Source organism: Cetorhinus maximus, chromosome 31 (assembly GCF_964194155.1).
Source record: "Cetorhinus maximus chromosome 31, sCetMax3.hap1.1, whole genome shotgun sequence".
Lineage (NCBI taxonomy): Eukaryota > Metazoa > Chordata > Chondrichthyes > Lamniformes > Cetorhinidae > Cetorhinus > Cetorhinus maximus.
The window spans coordinates 19302744-19318333 of record NC_135909.1 but is presented as its reverse complement, the minus strand read 5'-3'; the positions used below and the strand labels follow the sequence as shown (position 1 = coordinate 19318333).

The 15590-nt window shown below is 43.1% G+C and overlaps 1 long non-coding RNA gene and 3 other non-coding genes across 5 annotated transcripts in view; 1 reads left to right on the top strand and 3 right to left on the bottom strand.

Moving 5' to 3' along the window:
- The window catches only part of LOC144670316 (uncharacterized), a 79860-nt gene that overhangs the window by 58399 nt on the left and 5871 nt on the right, over positions 1-15590 (bottom strand). The gene's annotated exons all lie outside the window — the stretch shown is intronic.
- On the bottom strand, positions 519-591 carry trnaf-gaa (transfer RNA phenylalanine (anticodon GAA)). The gene has a single exon. It is a non-coding gene; the product is annotated as a tRNA-Phe (tRNA).
- Positions 2749-2830, top strand: trnas-gcu (transfer RNA serine (anticodon GCU)). Its single transcript has one exon. It is a non-coding gene; the product is annotated as a tRNA-Ser (tRNA).
- Positions 8046-8117, bottom strand: trnam-cau (transfer RNA methionine (anticodon CAU)). The gene has a single exon. It is a non-coding gene; the product is annotated as a tRNA-Met (tRNA).

The following is a 15590-nucleotide window of genomic DNA, read 5'->3' as shown; positions in this document are numbered from 1 at the left end:
TTGGAGCAGGTGAAGCAGCATTTCCTGTGTTTCAATGAGAAATCCTGATCTGAATTTAAAAGGAAAGGGTAAATATTTGTAATACTCATGAGATCCATCCGCCGCATGACTGAGGCGAGCTCATTTCATAGTGACCTAATCACTGAGAGACACAGACACAAAGAAATATTAATAAACGAGAGGGAAACAATGGACTACTTGGATTCCAATTACGGTCCCCTGGTTAAAGTGAAAAAAAGCACCAATGCAATGCATCAACAGACGGATTTTCAGGAAATTAAAATCAGTCAATGACTGATCGAGGAACCAGAAGCTGGGAACATATGACCAGCGCTTTTTCATATGTTTTTTTCAAGAAAGGTTAAACCGAGCTTTATTCAAGTAAGGTGGACCAGCGGTCACAGAGCTCTCCGTGTGCGGTGGAAGAGACCCCTACCCTCAGAAGCGGGACTAGGCCTTCCCAAAAACGGTCGGCGCCATCGGCTAGCGACGCTCAGGCGAAAGGATTTGCTATTTGCTGCCGAAACCCGGGATCGAACCAGGGACCTTTAGGTCTTCAGTCTAACGCTCTCCCAACTGAGCTATTTCGGCTGACAGAAATGCGTTCTTCGAGCCAGAATTGAACCAGAGAACTAAGGATGTTAGTTTTACAGGCACCTGCAGTCCTCCGCTTACATTAGAGAACATGATCGCATAATGACGAAGGACAGCCATCGCCTCATTTCAGTTCCCTCCAGTTTTCCAGTTTTTCGTGATAAAGAGGGGGTGCAAAGCCCAACGAAGCATCAGTTCATTGCCATAATCTCTCGGCCAATCGCTACACAGGGATTGTCCGACAAACAGCTTTCTTCATCCTTTGAGTGAATTGCTCCCTGACGTCACTATTAAATGGCTTCGCTCTAAGTTTAAGGTTATATACATTTGTTCTGCACTCCCCCGCCAGAGAAAATCGTTTCTCCGCATTAAAACCTATTAATCATCTCAATTACCTCAACCAGATAACGCCTACAGCTTCTCAACTCACGAGTTGGTGTCAGCTGTGGCTCAGTTCATAGCACCCTCGCCTTTGAATCAGAGGGTTGTGGGCTGTTGTCCCACTCCCGGAAAACCAAGAACTGTGATTGTACTCGAAAGAGTTTCCCAACTCACGAGTATGTAAACGTCACAGCGGGAGCACATTTAACTGCATGCAGATCAGAAAAATGTGTGTTTCGCACTTGGTCATGGCTAGTTTTACACCAAATCTGTATCTGAATTAATGGAACCTGCTTGTGATAAACCCTGTCACCTTTCACTGTTTAGCTGATCAGTTTCATAGAGCCACGTATGTGATTTCCTCAGTTCCGCTTTTGTTCAAAACCGGGGAAATGCATCAGAGATGTCAATTTTAAGCCAGCTCTATTCACGCCAAGTGAAATCAAGAAATGGCTGAAGGCACGGGTAACTGCAAAGGCTTTGGGCCCTGACACCATTCCTGCAGCAGCCCTGAAAACCTGTGCTCCAGAAATAGCCTCGCCCCTCACCAAGTTGTCCCAGTGCAGCTATAGGACTGGCGTCTACCCGGCAATGTGGGAAATTGCTCAGATCTGTCTGATCCACAAAAAAACTGGAAAATTCAACCGGAAAAAAACCGCCCCATCAGTCTTCACTCGTTTATCAAGAAAGTGAGGGAAAATGTCTTCTACAGTGCGATCAAGCGGCAATAACCCGCTCACTGAAGCTCAGTTTGTTTTCTGCCAGGGTCACTCAGCTCCTGACCTCATTGGAGCCTTGGTCCAAACATGGAGAAAACAGCTGAACTCAAGACGCGAGGTGCAAGTGGCTGCACTTGAGTTCAAACAAGTATTTGACGTAATGTGGCATCAAGGAACCCCAGCAAAACTGAAGTCAATGGAAATAAGGCGGGAAACTCTCCACTATAGAGTCGTCCCCGGGGTTTCTAAAACATTCGAAAATATTTCCAGCCTGAACTGTAATTCGCTTATGATTGAAGCACTTTGTGTGACAATGAAATGATTCCTTGAGTGCGTCTTGTTAAGAAGGTGGCTTGTTGGTCGGTTTGGGTTTTTCCTTTGAATTAATATGCCTGAGGTCCCGGGTTCAATTCCCGGACGAGCCCATCTTAATGCAGCATTTTCTTTCGCGCTCGAGGTGGTGGCAGTTCCGGAAATCAGGAGCAAGTTTGAACACCCAGGAAGTCATTGCAGGGAATGCATCACCTCAACACACGTGATATAAATGAATGCCAAGTTTAAAGAACGTTTCTCCGTGCCATGACACTCTTAATTTATTCTAATGCATCAAATGAGGGAACTGTCTACTTGTGGATTCACGTGGGAGGCTGATTGCACTCAGTTTCAATCTTGACTGAAAGGACAAGCAGAGCTGGGTACCCCAGTGTTTCATTTTAATTTACCACATTTTAGCTGTGTTCCGGTGCTTGCAGTGAGCTGGGAGGGGTTTCCTTTTGCTACCAAATGCTTGTATGTTCCGGTCTTTCCGCGGTGGATTTTCACACTGTGTAGAAACATGTTGGATGTTAGTTTGAAGTGTTGAAGTGATTCAAATCAGTCGGTTTACAACAGTCCCTGATCTGATGTGATGGGCACTCATTTTAATGACATAAACTACATTTCCATCTTTACACATCTGGCTGAATATTCAGGGCCTGTACCAAAGAGGATCATTTATTTCAACGGTTCATGGATGCAAAAAGTGTAGAAGGGGGTTTAATCGACTGTGTTTTGCAACGAGGTGGCCGAGAGGTTAAAGCGATGGACTGCTAATCCATTGAGTTTTGCACGCGTGGGTTCGAATCCCAGCTTCGTCGTTACTTTATCAACTGTTTTCGCCTTATTGCGGTGATTTTGCAGAAGCTCTGCCTGGAATCACTGATGTGATTCTCCAACCGAAGTTATGAGGCCAGCTTGCTTCGACTTTTCTTGTAAGATCTTGGATTCGATACTTTTGTTCACAATAACATGGGGATACGACTTAGTGTCCATTTGACTTGATATTTCCGTCTCTCTCTAAGGGGAAACATTGGAGCAGTGGAAATATTCCGGGGACTTGGGTTCATTTCCCACCATAGTTGCTGATGGAAATTAAACTCAATAATTAAAACCTGCAATTAAACGCTAGTCTCAGTGGTGGTTCACTGATGTCTTCCCTGGTCTGGCCTACATATGAGTTTGATTCCTAACTGCCGTTGAGAAAGCCACTGAGTTCAAGGACAGTTTGGGATGTGTAACAAAGACTGGCCTTGCGAGCGCCGCTCACACCCCCTGAAATAATGTTTTAAAAGGGTGAATGCGCACCTCACTGATTGGATCTTCCATCAGCCCCTGTAATGGACAGACGTGTTGAATAATAAAGCGCTTTGTGACGTCAAGAAAAAGATCAATTCAGAACATCTCAGTGAAACCGAGGCTCAAACCCACAACAAAAACAGAATTACCTGGAAAAACTCAGCAGGTCTGGCAGCATCGGCGAAGAGTTGACGTTTCGAGTCCTCATGACCCTTCAGCAGAAGGGTCTGTTAGTTCTGCTGAAGGGTCATGAGGACTCGAAACGTCAAATCTTTTCTTCTCCGCCGATGCTGCCAGACCTGCTGAGTTTTTCCAGGTAATTCTGTTTTTGTTTTGGATTTCCAGCATCGGCAGTAGTTTTTTGTTTTTAGCTCAAACCCACATCTGCAAACAGAAGGGAATCAGAATGTTGGCAGTTTTTACAGAGCGATATTGTTGAGCTGAATGTTCACACTGGAAGGCTGTAAAGTTCCTCATTGAAGGATGAGCCGCTGCTCCTCGAGCGAACCTTGAGCTTCATCGGAACATTTTGTGACTGGAGTCAAACTCAAAATGCTGTCTCAATGACATCTCAAATAAAGCTGTCGGCTGCTTGAAAACACAGCAGTTAAACTTTCTGCCTGATCATGAGAGCGACTGTGACATTTACAAAACAAAATCATTTGATAAAATAGTTCAAAAACCATCAAGATTGAAATCCTATGAGGAAAAGTCAAGTTATTATGAGAACTCTGCTGAGAAAGCTTCATTGGACAGCACAGAAATCAGGTGAAGAGTCTGAGTAAATTGACACCAGCGAACAAGTCAACATCAAAACTGAATCAACTCTTGTGAAGATCAGTGAGTAAAAGCTGAGTGCTCCGTGCACCATCAGCTCATCAAGTAGATGTATTGTCTGGATAAAGCGTTCTGTTCAGAACAGGATTTATTGACCTGAGTTGAGCAGGCACGTTATTGCAGAACAAATAAGTCACCTCTAGATTTTCCTTTGAAAACATAGAAACTAGGAGGAAACTTCTAGTTTGTTGATATATTGAATTGAAATAAACTGGAATTACAGTGCAAATGAATTGATATTCAAAATCAAACCTTACTTTCAGGTAAATTACGTGGAGCAATTAAATTACAAACAAGAACTCAAGTGACCTGTGAGCTCAAACACAGAGAGAGTAAATTTCAGAGTGAAGACTTAAAAAATTCAATTTTTTGCAAGTGAGGCTTAAGTTCAGAGGGGAAGGAGCTGCTGTGTAATTTTAACCGAGATACTGCAGCAAAAGTACAAGAGGGAAGGAGTGGAACTCTCTAAACAACGAGAAATTTAATTAAATAGACAATTCATTTCAGTGAAATGTTGGGACAGCTGAGAGCTGTTGCCTACACATCCTGTGCTCTGTGGGAATTCCAAATAAGTCTGATGATAACAGTCAGATTCATAATACATTACAGAACCAAGCAGAATACAGAAAGTGCAGAGGAGAGATGGGAAAAGGAAATTAGATCAGAAGAGAGAGCGTTTGAGAAAAGATTTGCAGGTAACAACCGAAAACACAGAAGATTTTTTACCAGCCTAAGGGCAGTCACTGAAAGGGGGGCTGATTTGTGCGGGGAGAGGGCGTGGCTGACGTACTAAATGAGAACATACAAACAAACTAATTAGCAGCAGGAGTAGGTCACTCAGCCCCTCGAGCCTGCTCCGCCATTCAGTAAGACCCTGCCTGATCTGATTGTAACCTCAACCTCACATTCCTTCCTACCCCCAATAACCTTTCACCGCCCCCCCCCCACCTTGTTAATCAGGAATCTATCTAACTCTGCCTTTAAAATATTCAAAGACTCTGCTTCCACCAGCTTTTGAGGAAGAGAGCTCCAAAGACGCTCGACCCTCGGATAGAAAAGAAACTCTGTCTGAAATGAGCGACCCCTTATTTGTAAACAGTGACCCCTAGTTCCAGATTCTGCTACAAGAGGAAACGTGCTCTCCATCTCCACCCTGTCAAATCCCTCAGGATCTTAAAGGTTTGAATCTAGTTGCCTCTTACTTTCCTGAACTCCAGGCGATACAAGCCTAACCTGTTCAACCTCACCACATAAGACAACCGGCCCATCCCTGGTATTTGCCTCATAAACTTTGCAATAAACCTGTCATCACAAAACAAGCGGATGCTGCTAATGTCATTGGTGGGGAAATTGGATAGGATGAAAATAGATAAAGTGGAAGCTATCACAAGGCTGGCACTGCTCACAGCAGAAAAGCTGCTCGATCCACATCGGATACACCTTGGATTACTGAGGGAATGAAGGGTGGAAATAGCGGAGACTCGAGCCACAATATTTCAATCCTTCTTGGATATGGGAGTGAAGCCAAACAACTGCAGATTGTTCATGTTACATCCGTGTTTAAAATGGAGAGGGATAAACCCAGTAACTACAGAGCAGTTAGTCTCATGCTGGTGGTGGGGAAACATTTAAAGACAATAATCCAGAACAAAATTCATTGTCACTCGGTAGAACATGAGTTGATAAATGATAACCAGCACAGATTGGTTAACAGAAAATCAGCACTGAAATACTTAATAAAGCTCTTTGATGACGTGTCAGAGAACATTGACCAGGGAAGTGAGGATGATGATGTATGTCTGGACTTCCAAAGGGATTTGAAAAAGTCCCACATAATGAACTTGGTAAAATTCCAGCAGCTGGGATTAAAGGGGCAGCGACAGCATGGATACAAAATAAAATAAGGGACAAAAAGTGTAAAGTAGTGGCGAGCTCTGAAGAAGAGTCATACGGACTCAAACATTAACTCTGTTCCTCTCTGCACAGATGCTGCCAGGGCTGCTGAGTTTTTATAGCATTTTCTGTTTTATTATAAATTTTAATAACTTCCAGCCTATATCTAGTTTGCTGATAACACTAGGTTAGGCGACATGGTTATTAGTGTATGTGGGAGCAGCAAGTTTCAAAGGGCCATTGACAGATTCAGTGAGTGAATAAAACTGTGGCCGGTGGTGGTCAACACTGGGAAGAATGAAGTCATCCACCTTGAACAAAAGAAAGATCCGAGAACTTCTTAAACAGTCAGAAACTTGGGACTATGCCAGAGGAGCTGAGAGTTAGAGCTGAGTGAGACCGGAGGGTGGAGAAAGAGTCTGCATAGATATGTAGATGTTCAAGTAAGTGGGGATAAAATGGAAGTACAATGTAGTAAAATGTCAGGTTGCCCACTTCTGCAAGAAGCATAGGAGAGAGGAATATTACTGAGATGCAGAGAGACTGCAGAATCCTGTGGTACAGAGGGATCCTTGTACAAGAATTACAAAAAATGTTTAGATGACATTGCAGAATGCTGCAGTACAGATGGATATGGGTGCCGCTGTATAAGAATCATTGAAAAAAAGTTATCATTTAGGTGCATCAAATACTTAGGAGGGCAGGTGGAATGTTGGTCTTAATTGCAAGGGGACTGGAATAGAAAAGCGGAGAAGCCTTGCTGCAGCTGTACAGGACATTGGCGAGACCACACCTAGAATAATGGGTGCTGATTTGGCCTGATTACTGAAGGATGGATATACTTGCATTGAAGACAGTTCCCGAGAAAGGTGACTGGGATATTCCCTTGGCTGAGGGGGTTTTCTAACGAGGAAGGGTTGATAAGGTTGGATCTAGACTCACCGGAATTTCGAATGACTTAACAATATGATAGTGAATGAGCATCTGGCAATGAGTGATTGCAATATGTTAGAGACAGACATTCAGTTCGAGCAGAAAGGTCGCATACATGCTGGTTATCATCTCAAGTAAGGCCAATAAGGATGGAATGCGCGGTAAACTGAGCACGTTAAATTCCCATCAGCTATTAACAGGTACAACAAGACAGGAAACAATCAGAGGCACTCAAATAATAATTTAGTGTAATCTGTACTGAAGGAATGAAACTTTTATGATAATTATGGTTAATTATTATGATTAATATTATTAATAACGGGGACGGAATTCCATAAATTAAACCAGTGATTAAGAAGGAATGACAATTTCTGTCCAGATAATGATGAACTGTGTATTTGGTGCGATGCTGTCTCCGCTATGCTGATGGTTTTGTCCTTCTCGGTGGTTCATGTCTCAGGGAGGACGCTGCTGTTCAAATAAAGATGGCGAATTACTGCAGGGTGTCCTATAGATCGGAAAACCTGCGGCTAAGTTCCCCTCCGAGTCACTCATCATCCTGACTTGTAAATATATCGCCGTTCCTTCACTGTCGCTGGGTCAAAATCCTGGAATTTCCTTCCTAACAGCACTGTGGGTGTACCTACACCACACGGAATGCAGCGGTTCAAGAAATCAGCCACCACCACCTTCTCAAGGGCAACTCGGGATGGGCAAAAAATTCCGGCCCAGTCAGCGAAGCCGACATCCCGTGAATTACCTTTAAAAATTATGACCTTCACGATGTTGTTTCCATCTAAGAGGATAGTTTTTTGTATTCGGATAATCATACAGTGATAGTGAAGAGGAGGTGGCCACTCCGGCCATTTGCGTCTGTGCCAGTTCTTTGGGGTCAATGGGCTGAGGGAATCGGCTCGGATGAGTTCACAGTATTTGCAGCTTGTGTCCCTCTGTGAATAAACACCATATCAGAGATTTGTTGAAGATTGCATTTTTGCAGGAAGCTGATGTAAATAACGGACATGCTTGTGGGTAACAGGAAATACTCCCTTTTGACATTAATGAGAATGTAAATAGCAGAGGATGGTTTCGATCCATCGACCTCTGGGTTATGGGCCCAGCACGCTTCCGCTGCGCCACTCTGCTGCTTAGTCTTTTAATGTCTACTGTTCCATTATGGTGTTAAAGTGTTTCACATGTTTAGAATATATTTCCTGCTGTGGAATTATGCTCTCTGGTGTTGAGAAATGTTCTTTGTTGTTGTGTAAAATGCTTCCCTGCAGTACAAACGTGTTCCCGGTTGTATAAATATGATGGCCCAGCCAGCGAATCTCATATCCATTGAATTTAAAAAAAGTTCCGCTCTGTTGCACTTCTCAGCTCTGGCCAGTAGATGTCAGCACACTCAGAGAGCGACAGGACAGACAAGAACCGTTCACATTTTATTGGACGGCGAAGGGAGGTATTTGGAATTACTAACGGTGAAGATGACATTTCATAATATTTTGTCATACCAAGCAGAGGTTATAATGTTGTGCTGAAACCAACAGACCGTTGTTTTGTATTTGAGAGTGAGATACATTCTTCACTGCCCTTTTCTGGCCCATTTTGTGAATATGGGATTCAATATCTATGTCACTCACTGGTACTGTGTGAAACTGAGAGACATTCTGAAGCTGTCAGTCTTGGTTACTGTATGTGAGTGTGGAGACATTATCAGTGGAACTGCCAATATGTTTGGATTTATTCTGACAGTCACTCTCTTGGACAGTATATTTGTGTTATATTCCATTCCTATCTGTATCAGTATTTTCTGATACTGAGAGAGGTGGGTTACATTCTGAAACTGTCAGTGGAACTGTATGTGGAAGGATTTTGCTCTATCAGTCAGCTTCTGGAGCTGAAAGTGAGTGTTGGAGTCATTCTATGTCTCTCATTCTCTGGTACAATATATGTGTGTCATATTCAGACTGCATATTGTATTTTCTGGTATTGTATGAGTGTCTGGACACTTTTTGAGCCTGCCAGTAGAACTGTAGGTGTGCAAGTGTTTTGTTCTCAGTGTGAGATGTGGGATTCATTCTGCATTTGTCTGTCTCTGGTGCTGTCTGTCTATTGGGCAGTTTATCCGTGCCTGGTAACGTATAGGGTTTGTCCAGTAGTTCACCATGTCCAGTTTTCTGTGTGAATGTGGGGTGTATTTTATTGTTCTCAATCTTTGATGTTGCTTATGACTCTGGGATTAATTCTGGATTTGTACTCAATAGTTATCTCAGGCATGGTGTTGTAAATGATTCCCATCTTAATACCTGTCAGGAAGGAAACCTCTCATCCCAATCCTTACCCAATTTGGCTTATGTGTGATCTTAGAACCAATCACAATAATCAGGTTAACCCTGAGCTGCAGTCTACAATGTGAAATAAATGGCTTTGCCGACCACTCTTGAGATACCTATTAAATACAGATATGGAAGTAAAGTACCCTCACATACAGCTCCCAAGTCACATAGATAGAGTACGAATCCCACTTTCACACACAGTTCCAGTAACCGAGTGATATACAATTAATCCCACAGTAACTCTCTGCCCCAGATGTAGACACATATTAAAATACATTATTCCAAATTCCCATTCAGTACCAGATGCTGACAAATACAGAATGAACCCTGCACACACATACAGACACACACAAAGATAGTGACTGATACAGGATGTGACACAAATTCACATGCAGTACCAGGGAATAACAGTTAAATATTAAATCCCGCCATCAATTCCAGTACCGGAAAATAATGCACACAAAATGAATGTTACTGACATTCATTAACAGAGATTGTAAGATACGGAATGAATCCCATAGCCCTGTTCAGTTCCAGATACTGACAGATGCAGAATTAATTGCAACTACTCGCACTGAAAAACACAGTTAGATCCACATTCACATGGAATATAAAACACTGGCAGATGTTGAATGAATCTCAAGCTGACAGTCAGTACCAGATACTGATGGGAAAAAAAAATCACTCACTCTTATTCAGAGTGGGAGACTAATAGAAAAATAAAAGGATATTCATACTCAGATAGAGTACCAGAGACTGACTTGCAGAACCCGAACCACTCATACATCATACCAAAGAATGAAATACACCAAATAATTCACTCACTAAGGGGCAATATCATAGCAAACAAAATAAGGTCAGAGGCCTGACCTTCTGCCTAACTAGATTTTCCTGCCTACACCCCATATCCATTGATTCACTGAATAATCTGTCTGCATCATCCTTAAATATATTCATGGATGAAGCATCCATATTTCACTAGGACAGAGAAGTATTAATATTCACACGCTGAGAGTGCAGAATTTCTCCAAATTTCAGTCCAAAATGATTAACCCCTTATGCTGACATTGTGCCCACATGTTCTAGATTCAGGGGAATCGATAATGGAAAGTAGGGAAATGGTGGGTGAATTAAACAGGTATTTTGCTTCGTTCTTCACTGTAGAGGACACAAGTAACATCCCAGAAATAGCTGTAAATCAGGAAATGGAAGGGAGGGAGGAACTTGGGGAAAATTACAATCACCAGGGAAGTGGTATTGAGCAAATAGTTGGGGCTGCGGGCTGACAAATCCCCAGGTCCAGATGTGCTTCACCCGAAGGTCTAGAAAGAAGTGGTTAGTGAGATTGTTTATGCACTGGTTTTAATTTCCCAAACTTCCTTAGATTCAGGGAAGGTTCCATTAGATTTGAAAATAGCAAACATAACTCCTTCATTCAAAAAGGGAGGGACACAGAAAGCTGAAAACTATAGGCCAGTTAGCCTAACATCTGTCACAGGGAACATTTTAGAAGCTATTAAGGAAGTTATAGCAGGGCACTTAGAAAAATTCAAGGGTCAACATGGCTTTGTGAAAGGGACATCATGTCTAACCATTTTAATTGGGTTCTTTGAAGGAGTCACATGTGCTGTGGATGAAGGGGAACCAGTCCATGAACTGAACCTAGATTTCAAGAAGGTATTTGATGAAGTGCCACATCAAAGGTTATTGCATTAAATAAAAGCTCATGGTGAAGGGGGTAACATATTGGCATGGATAGAAGATTGGCTAGCTAACGGTGCAGAGAGTTGGCATAAATGGGTCTTTTTATGGTTGGCAGGATATGATGAGTGGTGTGCCACAGGGATCAGTGCTGGGACCCCAGCTTTTTACAATTTATATAAATGACCTGGATGAAGGGACCGGAGGAATGTTTGCTAAATTTGCTGATGAGACAAAGTTGGTAGAAAAGTAAATTGTGAAGAGGACATAAGGAGGCTACAAAGTGACATAGATAGATTTCGTGAGTGGGCAAAGATCTGGCAAATGGAGTATAAGGTCAGCAAATGTGAAATCTTTCCTTTTGGCCAGGAAGAATAAAAAATAAGCTTATTATCTAAATGGTGCGAGATTGCAGAGCTCTGAGATTCAGAGGGGTCTGGGTGTCCTGGTGCATGAATCACAAAAGGTGAGTATGCAGGTAGAGCAGGTAATTAGGAAAGCTAATACAATGTTATCATTTATTGTGAGGGAAATTGATTACAAAAGTAGGGAGGCTGTGCTTGAGTTGTACACGGCATTGCTGAGACCTCTTCAGAAGTATTGTATACAGTACTGGTCTCCTTATTTAAAGGGAAATGTACATATGTTAGAAGTAGTTCAGAGAGGGTTTACTAGACTAATACCAGGAAAGGGAGGGGTTGTCCTATGAGGAAAGGCAGGACAGGTTAGGCTTGTATCCACTGGAATTTAGAATAGTAAGAATTGAAACCTTTAAGGTCCTGAGGGGTATTGACAGGGTGGATGTGGAGAGGATGTTTCCTCTTGTGGGAAAATCTAGAACTACGGGTCACTGTTTAAAAATAAGGGGTCACTCATTTAAGACAGATATGAGGAGAATGTTTTCTCTCAGAGGGTTGAGAAGCTTTGGAACTGTCTTCCTCAAACGGCAGTGAAAGCAGGGTCTTTGAATATTTTTAAGACAGAGCTGGATAGTTTCTTGATTAACAAGGGGGTGAATGGTTATTGGGGAAGGCAGGAATGTGGGGTTGAGGTTACATTCAGATCAGCCATGAGCTTACTGAATGGCGGAGCAGGCTCGAGGGGCCGGGTGGCCGACTCCTGCTCCGAATTCATATGTATGTCCGTATTCCATAGCCAAGACAAACAACCTCTCAGTGTCTAACCTGTCAAGCTCCATTGTAATCCTGCACGTGTGGATGAGATCACTTCTACTTCCAATAACCAGAGAATATGAAAACAATTTACACTGCTTCTCATCATTGGACAAACGTCTCATCACAGCGACCAATTATGTTATGGCCTCCAATGTAAATATATCCTTCCTTAGATATGGAAACAAAAAACAGTGCCAAATGCTGCATGTGTGGTCTCAGCAAAGCCGTATGGAAGTGTAGTAAGTCTTCCTTACTGTTGTACTCCAATCCCCTTGTCATAAAGTCTAACATGCTAGTGCCTTCCACATTGATTTCTGGATGCTATCTTCCCATGATCCATATACAAGTTCACTCAAATCTCTCTGAACATCAGGATTTACAATTTCACCTGGAGAACAACAGACTGTCAGACACAGAAATAATACAATGCTCACAGGCAGTAATGGAGACTGACAGTTTGAGAATGTTTCTCATAATGACAGTGTCACAGATTGGCAGATACAAAATGTATGCAATATTACCAAAGAGTGCCAAGGACTAACAGTCTGAAAATGACTGCCAGACTCTCACAGATCACGTTTCAGAGTGAAACAAATTCAATGTCATGCTGACATAGGCCAGGAGAGACGAGAAACTGATGTACAGAATTAATGTAATCCTGACACAGGACTGGCGAGTGATAATTAAATAACCAATCACACACTCAGGTAAAGCACCAGAGATGGACAAACCCAGTAAAGCCAGAGGGATAAACCCAGTAACTACAGACCAGTTAGTCTCATGCTGGTGGTGGGGAAAGGTTTAGAGACAATAATCCAGAACAAAATTCATTGTCACTTGGTAGAACATGGGTTGATAAATGACAGCCAGCACAGATTGGTTAACAGAAAATCATGACTGAAATACATAATGAAGTTATTTGATGAAGTTTCAGACAACATTGACCGGGGGAGCGAGGTTGATGAATTGTGTCCAGACTTGCAAAAGGCTTTGCAAAAATCCCACATCATAGATTTGTTAGTAAAATTCAAGAAGATGGGAATACAGGGGCAATGGCAGCATGGTTACAAAACTGAATAAGGGGAAGAAAGGATAAAGTGGTGGCGAGCGGTGTGTTTTTCAGGGTGGAGGGATACATACACAACTGATTCTCTGTCACGTCAGGCGGCTGTTCTATTCCCATTCCCTGAGCTCATTTACATTTTAATAACTTCCAGACTATATCCAAGTTTGCTGATGACACTAGGTTAGGTGACATGGTTAGAAGTGTAGGTGGGAGCAGCAAGTTTCAAAGCATCACTGACAGATTCAGTGAGTGAAAAAAACCGTGGCCGATGGTGGTCAAAATGAGATCATCCATCTTGGAGCAAAGATCAGAGAATTTCCTAAACAGTCAGAAACGTGGGACTGTGGAGGAGCCGAGAGTGAGAGTGAGAGCTGAGTGAGGCTGGAGGGTGGATAAAGAGCAGCGGCAGAGCAGCCCGAGAGCAGCAGTGAGAGAGAGAAGGAGAGAAGAGTGAGAGCGGTGGGGGGGGGATAAAGAGCTGTGAGGGAGGGGTTGGAGCAAACCGGCCATGGTTAAAATAAATAGTCAGAGCATGATAAATAGGAGCTGGAAAATTAAACATTACAATCAGGGTAAGTATAACAGTAAGTGTAAGTATAATAAGAGTATTAGTGCAGAGCAGGTCAAGAGGCATTTAATAAAATTAATAATTTAAACAAGGTAGTAATTAGATTCCAAAAGAGGGAATAGAGGTTTGTTTTCGATCATGGATGGGCAGCTGAGACCTGTTGTTTGCAGTTCCTGCCCCATGCAGGAGCCTCAGGACACTTCATGTGTCTTGGGGGCCACATGAGCAGGAAGTGTCTCTAGCTGCTTGAGCTCGAGCTCAGGATTTCCGAGCTTGAGGGGCAGCTGGAGTCATTGTGGAGAATCAGGGAGGATGACGTTTCCTGGATCGTACGTTCCAGGAGGTGAACACTCCAAACGGAAAGAGATGATTCAGGATAGTAGATGGGTGGACATCAAAAGAGGAGGAAGAGGCAGAATGTGCAGGAGTCTTCAGGTATGTGCCACTGTCAAACCGGTGCTCAGCATTGGAGGCTGCTGGGAATGGTGACACCCTGAAGGAATGCAGTCCAGACATTGGCATCAATGGGCAAGAAACTGCACAGGAGGGAACTGCAAAGAGTAGAAATGTGGTCATTATTGGAGATTTCATAGTCAGGGGGACAGACAGCCATTTCTGTCACTGTCATTGAGAGTCCCACATGGTGTGTTATCTCCTTGGTGCCAGGGTAAAGGACATCACGGAGAAGGTGCAGAACATTCTGCAGGCGGAAGGGAGTGAGCCAGAGGTTGTGGTACACGTCAGTATCAATGGCACAGGGAGGACAGGTATTGAGGTCCCTCCGTCAGAATTCCAGCAGCGAGGGAGGCAGTTAAAAAGTAGGACCTCAAAGGGAGTAATCTCGGGATTACAGCCAGTGCCACGTGCTAGTGAGAGTAGAAATGTGAAGATAGGGAACATCAATATGTGGCTTGAGGCTGGTGCAGGAGGGAGGGATTCAGATTCTTGGGATATTGGGACAAGTTCTGGGGCAGGAAGCACCTAATCAAAAGGAACAAGTTGCACCTTAACAAGACTGGGACCAATGCCTTCATGGATAGGCTCACTCGAGTGGTTGGGGAGGGTTTGCATTAAATTGGCAGAGGGGGTGGGCATCAGTATATCGAAGTAGAAAGGAGAAATAACTAGAGAAGGAAATAGGACCATATAAAATAGGAGTAAATGAAGAAGGATTCTAAGAGGAATACAGGGACAGGTTCAGAATGCATGTGTGTAATCGCACAAAGTGTGGTGAATAATGTCGCTGAGCTAGAAGCACAAAGAGCCATGTGGGAAAATGATGTAGAGACAATGACGAAAATGGGGTTTAAAAATGCTGAGGACTGGTGCTGAATATTCACTGATACAAACTGTTCAGAAAATATAGAGAAGGGAAAAAAGGAAGTGGGTTAGCGGGACTGATTAAGGGAATCACTGTAATATTGGGAAGAGACAATGTCCTTGACCGGAAATGAGCAGAATTCATTTGTTAGAGCTGAGAAATAGTCAGGGGATGATCAGACTCATGGGGATATTAAATCGGCCTCCAAATAGTGAGAGAGAGATAGAGGAGCAAATCTGCAGGGAAATCACAGAGGTGTCTAAGAACATAGGAAGATATGAATTAGGAGCAGGAGGAGGCCACTCGGCCCCACGAGCCTGCTCCACTATTCAATGAGATTATGGCTGATCTGATTGTAACCTCAACTCCACATTCGTGCCTACCCGTGATAAGATTTCACCTCCCCACCACACCCTTGCCTATCGAGAACCTATCAACCTCTGCCTTAA